This window comes from Oryx dammah, unplaced genomic scaffold (assembly GCF_014754425.2).
Source record: "Oryx dammah isolate SB20612 unplaced genomic scaffold, SCBI_Odam_1.1 HiC_scaffold_27, whole genome shotgun sequence".
In the NCBI taxonomy this organism is placed as follows: Eukaryota; Metazoa; Chordata; class Mammalia; order Artiodactyla; family Bovidae; genus Oryx; species Oryx dammah.
This window is the reverse complement of record NW_024070211.1, coordinates 47,147,235-47,160,482: the sequence shown is the minus strand read 5'-3', so window position 1 is coordinate 47,160,482 and position 13,248 is coordinate 47,147,235. Positions and strand designations below refer to the sequence as shown.

Here is a 13,248-nt window from a genome sequence, read left to right as displayed (position 1 = left end):
TTTTGTTCGCTGTTGTTTTACTTTCAAATAAACGATAGTCTGGGAGTCTGAAATCAGGCATAGCAGGAAGAAAACAACTACACATGCCTTCTCAGAAACGCAACAGTACACACCTAACAAGGGCGCCAGTTGTTACCATTGTGTTGTTGTCCCTTCTCTTTCTAACGCGAACCATCTGGAAACAAACTATTGGGAAATTAGAAGACGGCTTTCTTGCGATTCTCCCCTTCTGAGGGTCTAGACTGCTTTTGCTTATGTGCACAATAGACTCACCAACAGAGAAATTTTTGAAAGCACAGCACATATGCTCATATGTACATTCTGAAAACCACATGGGATTTTTCTCCATTTTAGCTTACACTCAGAAGCTGAAGCTGTCATTAAGTAAAGGGAAAAGGCTGCTTTCAAGCATGAATCATTTTTCACAGACTTCATTAAAATAAAATAAACTTCTTTGCTAGTTACTGAAAGGCAGTGGGGGAGAGTGGGGAAGGAAATTCTAACTCTCCCTTCTGTGCTGAAGATAAGGAAAGAAACTTCCATTCTGGCCATTTGGAAGAGGTGGAAGACAACACATCCGTTCTAAAGATAAACAAAATGAAGCACGAGGATGTCACTGGAGACAGACCAGCCCAGAGACTCAAAATGAATCAACAGCAGAGGCTTGAAGAAAATTTAGGTTTTCCGATTACAAGGCCAGTGCTTTCTTCCCTAGGTTTAGGGATGCTTCCAGAAAATGTTACCAAAATTGTAGGTGCACTAATTAAACTTAGACATTTTAAGGGAGGTTCTCTTTCCAGATATCCTTCACAATATCAGTCTCTCATTATAACTTGTCTTTTTCCTCAAAGTTTGACAATATATTGAAATAGTCTATGCATCCTTTTTAAAATTTTGAAATATTTTTGACCCATCAAAATATAATGTATGAACACCATCCAACTTAAGAAATAAGAAATGCAAAGTGAAACTGAAGCCCCTCGGATGCCTCTATCCTCCCACACTACTGACCACCCTCTAGAATTTAATGTTTATGATTTGTATGTATTAAAACAGATATGGACACTCTGACAGGCACAATTTTTAATACTTTGCAAATATTGACTCATTAATTCAAGCAACCTTCCAATGAGTTGGATACGACAGCTATTCTCATCTAACAAATGACAATACTGTGACACAGAGAAGTCAAGTAACTCACCCAGAGTCACACAGCAACCAAATTACATAGGTAAGATAGGACACAAATCAAGGATCCTGTATCTCAAGCTTGTGCTACCAGTTACTAAGCTCTGCTTCCTCTTGCTATCGCTCTCTCTATATATCTACCAACCTATCTCACCCTAAATAGCACTTACTATTTCAGCTCATCATAACATAGTTCATGCTCAGTCACTTCAGTCGTGTCTGATTCTTTGTGACCCTATGGACTGTAAACCACCACGCTCCTCTGTTCATGGGATTATCTAGGCAAGAATACTGGCGTGAGTTGCCATGCCCGCATCCAGGAGATCTTCCCAGCCCAGGGATTGAACCGTGTCTCTGGCATCTCCCGTGCTGCAGGCGGATTCTTTACCACTGAGCCACTGGGGAAGCCCATAATGCCATTATCCAGTCTGTATTTTCTTCATTATACAGTATGCATAAAGAAGTAAAAAGTTGCTTCTCAATATTATGTTTATAGGATTCATTCACGTTGCTGCAGGTAGTTTTAGCTCATTCATTTCCATTGCTGGTTATTTGATCATGATGTGAACAGACAGAATTATTTATTTTAATATCAATGAACACTCAGGGGTTTCCAGAATGTTTTTCTATTGTAAACATTGTTATTATAAACATAGGAGAAGGCAATGGCAAACCACTTAAGTATTGTTGCCTTGAGGACCCCATGAACAGTATGAAAAGGCAAAAACATATGACACTGAAAGATGAACTCACCAGGTTGGTAGATGTCCAATATCCTACTGAAGAAGAGGGGAGAAATAACACCAGAAAGAATGAAGAGACAGAGCAAAACCTAAAACAACGACCTGTTGTGGATGTGACTGATGATGGAAGTAACTGCTAAGTCACTTCAGTCGTGTCCGACTCTGTGCGACCCCATAGACGGCAACCCACCAGGCTCCCCCGTCCCTGGGATTCTCCAGGCAAGAACACTGGAGTGGGTTGCCATTTCCTTCTCCAGCGCATGAAAGTGAAAAGTGAAAGGGAAGTCACTCAGTCATGTCAGACTCTTCGCAACCCCGTGGACCGCAGCCTATCAGGCTCCTCCATCCATGGGATTTTTCCAGGCAAGAGTACTGGAGTAAAGCTGGATGCTATAAAGAACATAGGAATGTTGCATAGGAACCTGGATGTTAGGCCCATGAATCAAGGTTAATTGGAACTGGTCAAACAAGAGACGGCAAGAGTGAATATTCACATTTTAGGAATCAGTGAACTAAAATGGACTGCAATGGGTGAATTTAACTCAGATGGCCATTATAGCTACTAGTGTGGGCAAGAATCTCTTAAAAGAAATGGAGTAGCTCTCATAGTCAACAAAACAGTTCAAAATGCAGTACTTGGATGCAATCTCAGAAACAACAGAATGATCTCTGTTCATCTCCAAGGCAAACCATTCAATATCAGAGTAATCCAAGTCTATGCCCCGACCAGTAACACTGAAGATGAAGCTGAACAGTTCTATGAAGACCTACAAAACCTTCTAGAATTGACACTCAAAAAAGATGTCCTTTTCTTTATGGGGGACTGGTATGCAAAAGTAGGAAGTCAAGAGATGCCTGGAGTAACAGGCAAATTTAGCCTTAGAGTACAAAATGCAGCAGGTCAAAGGCTAACAGAATTTTGCCAAGAGAACACACTGGTCATACCAAACACCTTCTTCCAACAACATAAGAGAAGACTCTACACATGGACATCACCAGATGGTCAACACTGAAATCAGATTGATTATATTCCTTGCAACCAAAGATGGAGAAGCCCTATACAGTCAGCAAAAACAAGACCGGGAGCTGACTGTGGCTCAGATCATGAATTCCTTATTGCCAAATTCAGACTTAAATAGAAGAAAGTAGGGAAAACCACTAGACCATTAAGGTTTGACCTGAATCAAATCCCTTACAATCATACAGTAGAAGTGACAAATAGATTCAAAGGATTAGATCTGGTAGACAGAGTGCCAGAAGAACTATGGATGGAGGTTCATGACATTGTACAGGAGGTAACGATCAAGACCATCTCCAAGAAAAATAAATTCAAAAAGGCAAAATCTTTGTCTGAGGAGGCCTTACAAATAGCTGAGAAAAGAAGAGAAGCAAAAGGCAAAGGAGAAAAGGAAAGATATACCCCTTTGAATGCAGAATTCCAAAGAATAGCAAGGAGAGATAAGAAAACCTTCCTCAGTGATCAATACAAAGAAATAGAGGAAAACAATAAAATGGGAAAGACTAGAGATCTCTTCAAGAAAATTAGATACCAAGGGAACATTTCATGCAAAGATGGGCACGATGAAGGACAGAAATGGTATGGACCCAACAGAAGCAGAAGATATTAAGAAGAGGTGGCAAGAATACACAGAACTATACAAAAAGATCTTCACGACCCAGATAACCATGATGGTATAATCACTCACCTAGAGCCAGACATCCTGGAATGGGAATCAAGTGGGTCTTAGGAAGCACCATTATGAACAAAGCTAGTGGAGGTGACAGAATTCCAGTTGAATTATTTCAAATCCTAAAAGATGATGCTGTGAAAGTGAACTGTACTCAATATGCCAGGAAATTTGGAAAACTCAGCAGTGGCCACAGGACTGGAAAAGGTCAGTCTTCATTCAAATCCCAAAGAAAGGCAATGCCAAAGAATGTTCAAACTACTGCACAATTGCACTCATCTCACATGCTAACCAAGTAATGCTCAAAATTCTCCAAGCCAGGCTTCAACAGTATGTGAACCATGAATTTCCAGATGCTCAAGCTGAATTTAGAAAAGACAGAGGAACCAGAGATCAAATTGCCAACATCTGTTGGATCATCAGAAAAGCAAGAGAGTTCCAGAAAAACATCTCCTTCTGCTTTATTGACTACGCCAAAGTCTTTGACTGTGTTTATCACAACAAACTGTGGAAAATTCTTCAAGAGATGGAAATACCATACCATCTGACCTGCCTCCTGAGAAATCTGTATGCAGGTCAAGAGGCAACAGTTAGAATTGGACATGAAACAGCAAACTGGTTCCAAATAGAGAAAGGAGTACGTCAAGGCTGTATATTGTCACCCTGCTTATTTAACTTATATGCAGAGTACATCATGTAAAATGCCAGGCTGGATGAAGCACAAGCTGGAATCAAGACTGCTGGGAGAAATATCAATAACCTCAGATATGCAGATGACCCCACCTTTATGGCAGAAAGCGAAGAAGAACTAAAGAGCTTCTTGATGAAAGTGAAAGAGGAGAGTGAAAGAGTTGGCTTAATACTCAGCACTCAGAAAGCGAAGATCATGGTATCTGGTCCCATCACTTCATGGCAAATAGATGGGGAAACAATGGGACATACTTTATTTTCTTGGGCTCTGAAGTCACTGCAGATGGTGACTGAAGCCATGAAATTAAAAGATGCTTGCTCCTTGGGAGAAAAGCTATGACCAACCTAGACAGCAAATTAAAAAGCAGAGACATCACTTTGCTGACAAAGATCAGTCTAGTCAAAACTATGGTTTTTCTAGTGGTCATGTATGGATGTGAGAGTTGGACTATAAAGAAAGCTGAATGCTGAAGAATTGATGCTTTTGAAGTGTGGTGTTGGAGAAGACTCTTGAGAGTCCCTTGGACTGCAAGATCCAACCAGTCCATCCTAAAGGAGATCAGTCCTGGGTGTTCATTGGAAGGACTGATGCTGAAGATGAAACTCCAAATCTTTGGTCACCTGATGCAAAAAACTGACTCATTGGAAAAGACCCTGATGCTGGGAGGGATTGGGGGCAGGAGGAGAAGAGGACGACAGAGGATGAGATGGCTGGATGTCATCACCAACTTGATGGACATGAGTTTGTGCAAGGTTCAGGAGTTGGTGATGGACAGGGAAGCCTGGCATGCTGCAGTTCATGGGGTCTCAAAGAGTCGGACACGACCGAGCGACTGAACTGAATTGACTGAATTGATTATAAGCATTTCTGTGCAAGATTGCTGGGCACACATGCACTGTTTTTCTTGAGCATATGTGCCTAAGAGAAAAACTGCTGTATGAAAGGGTATACTTAACTTTCAGTTCAGTCGCTCAGTCGTGTCCGACTCTTTGTGACCCCATGAATCGCAGCACGCCAGGCCTCCCTGTTCATCACCATCTCCCGGAGTTCACTCAGACTCATGTCCATCGAGTCTGTGATGCTATCCAGCCATCTCATCCTCTGTCGTCCCTTTCTCCTCCTGCCCACAATCCCTCCCAGCATCAGAGTCTTTTCCAATGAGTCAACTCTTCGCATGAGGTGGCCAAAGTACTGGAGTTTCAGCTTCAGCATCATTCCTTCCAAAGAAATCCTAGGGTTGATCTCCTTCAGAATGGATTGGTTGGATCTCCTTGCAGTCCAAGAGACTCTCAAGAGTCTTCTCCAACACCACAGTTCAAAAGCATCACTTCTTCGGCGCTCAGCCTTCTTCACAGTCCAACTCTCACATCCATACATGACCACAGGAAAAGCCATAGCCTTGACTAGACGGACCTTTGTTGGCAAAGTAATGTCTCTGCTTTTGAATAAGGTTGCTCATAACTTTTCTTCCAAGGAGTAAGTGTCTTTTAATTTCATGGCTGCATATTGCCAGATTATTCTCCAAAGTGTTGTACTAACTCACACTCCTCCAGCAGGTGAGATTCCATTTTTCACATTATTTCTAAAACCAGGTATTGATTTAAAACTAGGTGCTTGGATATTAGGTATTTTAGACTTTTAAATTCTATGATTTTAATTTGCATTTCCTTGATTACCAGTTAGATAGAAAAGTCTTTTCAGTAGGGTCTTCTGAGCACAGCTGGTTAATATTGTTTACTACTTTTCTCTTGAGTTGTCTTTTTAAAAAAAATTATAGGAGGTTTTTGTGTATTCTGCCTAATCACTTGTGTCCATTATGTTTATTAGAAATATTTTCCATGTTTCTTTTAATGGATGTAATGGACATGGATGCTAAAGAGACTATACAAAAAAGATAGAAAATGACCTAGAAGTAGAATTTCTAGGTCATTCCCTGTTGGCTCAGACAGTAAAGAATCCCCCTGCAAAGTGGGAGACCTGGATTCGATCCTTGGGTTGGGGAGATCCCCTGGAGGAGGACATGGGAACCCACTCCAGTATTCTTGGCTGGGGAATCTCCATGGACAGAGGAGCCTGGTGGGCTACAGTCCATGGGGTCGCAAGAGCCAAACATGACTGAGAGACGAAGCACAGCACAGCATAGCAGATTTATGTTTAACTTAGTAAAAAACTTCCAGACAAATTTCCAAATTTGTTGTAATATTTTAAAGTCCTGTCAGAAAGGTATAAGAATACTAGTTGTCCTGAATTCTTATCAGCATTTGGTGTCATCAGTCTTATTTATGTCAGACTTTCTAGTACGTGTGCAGTGATATCATTGTACTTTTCACTTGATTTTCCCTAATTTATGATGTTGTTGTTGCTGCTGCTGCTAAGTCGCTTCAGTCTTGTCTGACCCTGTGTGACCCCATAGACGGCAGCCCACCAGGTTCCCCCATGCCTGGGATTCTCCAGGCAAGAACACTGGAGTGGGTTGCCATTTCCTTCTCTAATGCATGAAAGTGAAAGTGAAGTCGCTCAGTCCAACTCTTAGCGACTCCATGGACTACAGCTTACCAGCCTCCTCCGTCCATGGAATTTTCCAGGCAAGAGTACTGGAGTAGGTTGCCATTGCCTTCTCCATTATGATGTTGAGCATTTTTTATTTGTTTTATATATATTTTATATATATATATATATATATAGTATATTTTATCCCAGTATGTAGCTTGCCTATTCATTTTTTAACAATGTCTTTGGAAATGTAGAATGCTTTAGTTACTCTATTTCATCCTTTTTTGGGGGCGAGGGGTCAGTGATTTCTAGAGGTTCTAAGAAATCTTTCCTTATTTCTAAAGTGTATAAATTCTCCTGTGTATTCTAGAAGCTTTAAATTTTTAACTTTAATGTTTAAGTTAAATTACTCATTTCAAATTAATTTTTGTCTTTGAATTTGAAGTCAAAATTGCTTTTTTTATATGCCTAGTTATTCCTGCATTGCTTGTTGAGAAGATACTGCTTTCCTAAAGGTGTTAAGGTGCTTTGGCACCTTGGTCAAAAGTCAAGTTATATAAGCGTGAGTCTCTGATCTCTCTGTTGGTTCCATCAATCTATTAGGCTACTTTTTCAACAATATCACACAATCTTAATTACTTCAACTTCATATCAAGTTTTCTTTTCATTGAGCTTCTGCATTATTTTTTAGTCTCTATTTCATTTATTTCTACTCTGATCTTTATGATTTCTTTCCTTCCACTAACTTGCTTGTTCTTTTTCTGGTTCCTGTAGGTGCAATGTTAGATTGTTTGTTTTGTTTGGTGAGGTAGGTTTGGATCATTAGAAACTTCCCTCTCAGAACTGCCTTTGCTACACCCCATAGATTTGAGATCATTGTGATTTTGCTTTCATTTGTCTCCAGATATTTTTAGTTTCTTCTTTGAAGTAACCCATTGGTTGTTTAGTAACATATTGTTTACCTTCCATGTGTTCATTCTTGCCGTTTTTTTCCTTTTGTTGTTGTTCATTTGCTAAGTCATGTGCAACTCTTTGTGACCCCATGAACAAGCTTCCCTGTAGTTCGCTATCTCCCAGAGTTTGCTCAAACTCATGTCCGTTGAATCAGTGATGCCATGCAACCATCTCACCCTCTGTCACCCCCGTCTCCTCCTGCCTTCAATCTTTCCCAGCATCAGGGTCTTTTACAATGAGTCATCTCTTTGGGGTTCAATTCATGGGTCGGGAAGATCCCCTGGAGAAAGGAATGGTTACCCACTCCAGTATTCTTGCCTGGAGAATTCCATGCACAAAGGAGCCTGGCAGGCTAAAGTCTATGGCGTCTCAAAGAGGCAGACACAACTGAATGACTAACACTTTTACTTTCACCCACCATTGTAAAATAATATATTTTATAAAAAGAAATAAAAGTGCAACATTTGTATTTGGATAACAGAATTGCAGAAGAATATTAGGTCTATCTGTATTGTTGTTTTACTATAGGCATACCTTGCTTTATAATGAAACAATAATTTTCAACAGCTTCTGTTTAAGTAGGAGAACTGAAGGCTAATGGGAAATCTCACAATGATGATTATCAGTAGAATGGCAAAAAAGAGTCCAGTTAAAGAATTAAAATAAATTAGGTAGAAGAATGAGAATTGGTATTTTGAGAGAAAAAGATATTTTTGCTGCCCTCTCTTATCTCTTCTAGGATGGGGAGAAAAAAGAGGGCTTAGAGAAACAAGATGAGCATGTACCAAATATGAAGCCTTTAATAGGGGAAAAAGAAGGTTTCTACATTATCAGTTTGTTAAAATTAGCATCTTAAAAAGAGAGCTACCCCAAATATTTTTCAGGTGTAAAAAATGATGCAATTAGTTTTCAACCTTTGAAAATTTTAACGATTGTATCACTTGCACTTATCTGTATTATTTTTAATATCCTTAAATTCCTTTCCTACATGAGCATCTACCTTTGCACACAAGATCAAACAGAAGACCATTATACCTATACTGGGGAGCTAAAATTGCTGCCCAGTATTGATACATTCATGGCAAATTGATACATTCATACAATTAGTGGCATTTGCCCTAATTGTCTCCTTGGCAGTGACTGAGGTATTGCTGTAATAGCTTATCACATTTGCACTTATTATTTTCTAAAAATGTAGGCATGAAAATGTTGATACTAATGATAAGAGCAGGACTGTATTCTACCTAACAGAAGTGAGATAAAGATAGATACTTTAAATTAAAATCTGTAATCTCATTTGGAAATTTATTTGACAAGCCATTTGACTCTACATTCATAGGTAATATAAAAGAGTAAAATTAAATAACATGTACAAACAATGTGATTAGACAATTAATGGCATAAGGATTGGAAAGGAGGCTAAAACTCTATCTGTTGACAATGTGATTATCTCTCTAGAAAACTTGAAAGAATCAATGGAAAAACTATTATAAACAATAAGAGAATTTAGTAAAGTCACAAATTATAAAAACCAACATTCAGAAATCAATAATCTTATATATATATATAAGCAATGACTACTTAGAGGGTATAATGAGAGATAAGACTCTATTTTATAGTAGCAAGACAAAATAAAATGAAATTAAAACAACTAGAAGCATTGTTGGTGCAGTTGTTCAATCGTTAAATTGTGTTTGACTCTTTGCCACCCTATGTACTGCAGCAAGAGAGACTTCCTTGTCCTTCACCATCTCCAGGAGATGTCCACTGAGTTGTTGATGCTATCCAACTATCTCATCCTCTGCCACCCCTTCCCCTTTTGCCTTCAGTCTTTCCCAGCAACAGAGTCTTTTCCAATGAGTCAGCTCTTTGCATCAGATGGCCAAAGTATTGGAACTTATCTTTAGCATCAGTCTTTCCAGTGAATCAGTTCAGTTCAGTTCAGTTCAGTCTCACAGTCGTGTCCGACTCTTTGCGACCCCATGAATCGCAGCATGCCAGGCCTCCCTGTCCATCACTAACTCCCGGAGTTCACTCAGACTCACGTCCATTGAGTCGGTGATGCCATCCAGCCATCTCATCCTCTGTCATCCCCTTCTCCTCCTGCCCCCAATCCCTCCCAGCATCAGAGTCTTTTCCAATGAGTCAACTCTTTGCATGAGGTAGCCAAAGTACTGGAGTTTCAGCTTTAGCATCATTCCTTCCAAAGAAATCCCAGGGTTGATCTCCTTCAGAGTGAATATTCAGGATTAACTTCCCTTAGGATTGACTGGTTTGATCTCCTTGTTGTCCAAGGGACGTTCAAGAGTCTTTTCCAACACCACACTTCAAAAGCATCAATTCTTCAGTGCTCAGCCTTCTTTATGATCCAACTCTCACATTTGTACACAACTACTGGAAAAACCCTGGTGGCTCAGACGGTAAAGCGTCTGTCTACAATGAGGGAGACCCTGGTTCGATCCCTGGGTCTGGAAGATCCCCTGGAGAAGGAAATGGCAATCCACTCCAGTACTATTGCCTGGAAAATCCCATGGACAGAGGAGCTTGGTAGGCTACAGTCCATGGGGTCACAAAGAGTAGGACACGACTGAGCGACTTCACTCACTCATTCACTGGAAAAACCATAACTTTGACTATATGGACCTTTATTTACAAAGTGATGTTTCTGCTTTTGAATACACTGTCTAGGTTGGTCATAGCTTTTCTTCCAAGAATCAAGCATCTTTTAATTTCATGGCTTCAGTCACCATCTGCAGTGATTTTTGGAGCCCAAGAAAATAAAATCTGTCACTATTTCAAATTTTTCCTCTTCTATCTGCCATTAGTGATGAAATTGGATGCCATGATCTTCATTGTTTGAATGTTGAGTTTAAATCCAGATTTTCCACTCTTTTCTTTCACCCTCATCAAGAGGCTGTTTAATTCCTCTTAGCTTTTCGCTATTAGAGTGCTATCATCTGCATACATGAGGCTGTTGATATTTCTCCCTGTAATCTTGATTCCAGCTTGTGCTTCATCCAACCCAGCATTTTGCATGATGTACCCTGCATAGCAGTTAAATAAGCAGGGTGACAATATACAACCTTGCCATATTCCATTCCCAATTTTGACCACTCCATTGTTCCATGTAAAGTTCTGTCTTGACCTGCATACAGGTTACACAGGGGAGTTGTAAGGTGGTATGATATTCCCATCTCTTTAAGATTTTTCCAGTTTGTTGTGATCGACACAGTCAAAGGCTTCAGTGTAGTCAATGAAGCAGAAGTAAATGTTTTTCTGGAATTCCCTTGCTTTCTCTATGATCCAGCAAATGTTGGCAATTTGATCTCTGATTCTTCTGCATTTTCTAAACCCAGTTTGTACATCTGGAAGTTTTTGGTTAATGTACTGCTGAATACTAGCTTGGAGGACTTTGAGCATTACCTTGCTAGCATGTGAAATGAGTGCAATTGTATGGTAGTTTGAACATTTTGGCATTGCCCTTCTTTGGGATTAGAGTGAAAACTGACCTTTTCCAGTCCTGTGGCCACTGCTGAGCTTTCCAAACTTGATGACATGTCTCATGCAGCACTTTAACTATAAGCACAGATAACAAGAAGTGTCCAAACTATATTTGAGGAAATCTATAAAATATTCTTTAGAGATTGAAATGTAGATATAAAAATAACAACATATACCATATTCTTGGATACAGAGACTCAACATCATGAACATGCCATTTTTTCATTTAATTATATTTAATGCACTACATGTAAAAATACTAATGCTAATTTGTTTTTTTTTTTTCCCCTGAAGCTGGGACCAGTTCATTATAATGTGTGTTAAAATGAACAGGAAAAGAGAAGAGCCAGAAAAACATTCAGAAAGAAAAGCAATGACAGCAGAGAGTTATCTCTGCTAAATACTAAATGTATAACACTACAATAGGCTGGAGAGTCTCCATACTTAAAACTGTGCAATATTGGCTCACGAGTCCATAAGTACATCAGTGAACAGATAGAAAATGCAATAGCCTTGAGTACAAATGGAAGTTTAGTGTATGATAAAGACAACATCTAAAATCAGCAAAGAAATACAGAGTTCTTAATAAGAGGTGTTATGACAACAAAATAACTATATTGAAAAATGTAAAATTGGATCCATTCCTCACACTAAAGCTAACATAAATAGCACATGGATCAGATATTTGTCTAAATGATAAAACCATTAAAGTACTAGAGGAAATATGTGTAAATTTCTTTATAACTTGGAAGTGAAGAAAACTTTTCCCCCAAATGACAAAAATCAGACTAGAAAAGGGGAAAAAAATAATAAATTGGATTTCATATAAATAAAAAGCAAAGATAATTTGCATGAAAAAATGAGACCATTACAAAAAAAAAAGCCCCATCATAAGCAAAGTCAAAGATAAATAACAAATTTTAAAATATTTTAATTTATGTAACAAAAGTGATGGATATCTACATCTAAAAAATAAGAAGAAATGCCCATAGCCCTATAGAAAAGTGTAGATAACACACTTATATTTTAGATAATTCACTAAAAATAAATGTTAATGGCCTTTAAACATAGAGAAAGACACTCAGTTTCACTCATAATATTAAAATTACAAATTAAAAGTATCATTTCAAACCTATCATACTGGCAATAAACCAAAAGATTTTTCTGTGAGGAGATGGTGAATGACAAGGAAATTATTTACTCTTTGGACCAGCAGTCCCAGTTCTAGAAAGCTATATTAAAAATACACTCACAAAATATGAATTATCTTATGCATAAAGCTATTCATTGAAACATTGTTGGTATTAGACAAAGACTAAAAACAACCCAAATGTTCAAAAACAAGAACCATGGTACATGTAAACAATGAGTACAATGAAGTTATAAAAAGTCATTAGGGAGGTCTTTGCATATAATGATGAAGTTATCTCCAGAATATATGGTTAGTAAGAAAAAAGTGAGAATCTGGACAGCCAAGAGGAAATGGATATTCTGGAAGCTAAGCTTCTCTGAATAAACCTTGTTTTATAGTTTTGAAGCATGCAACTGAAACTGAAGTCGCTCAGTTGTGTCCGACTCTTTGTGATCCCATGGACTGTAGCCTACCAGGCTCCTCAGCCCATGGAACTTTCCAGACAAGAGTACTGGAGTGGGTTGCCATTTCCTTCTCCAGGGGATCTTCCCAACCCAGGGATCGAACCTGGGTCTCCTGCACTGCAGGCAGACGCTTTACCGTCTGAGCCACCAGGGAAGCCCTGAAGCATGCAAATGTTTACATAATTAAAAAGCAAAATTAAATCAAATGAAAACTAAATTCTGAAATATAAAAGCAAAAAGATCCAACTATATCTCTTGTTGGTGGCATTATTACATAAAAATTTATTTAAAGAGATTTTTAAACCCAGTATTTTGGTGGTATCGATATATCCATATACTGTAGAGGGCAATATCCTAAGGTCAAAAACTATTGGAAAGTAATAATCTTACTCTT

General features: G+C 38.8%; 1 non-coding gene across 1 annotated transcript; it reads right to left on the bottom strand.

Moving 5' to 3' along the window:
- Positions 1-12,936: 12,936 nt before the first annotated feature.
- On the bottom strand, positions 12,937-13,008 carry TRNAC-GCA. Its single transcript has one exon. It is a non-coding gene; the product is annotated as a tRNA-Cys (tRNA).
- Between the last annotated feature and the right edge of the window lie 240 nt (positions 13,009-13,248).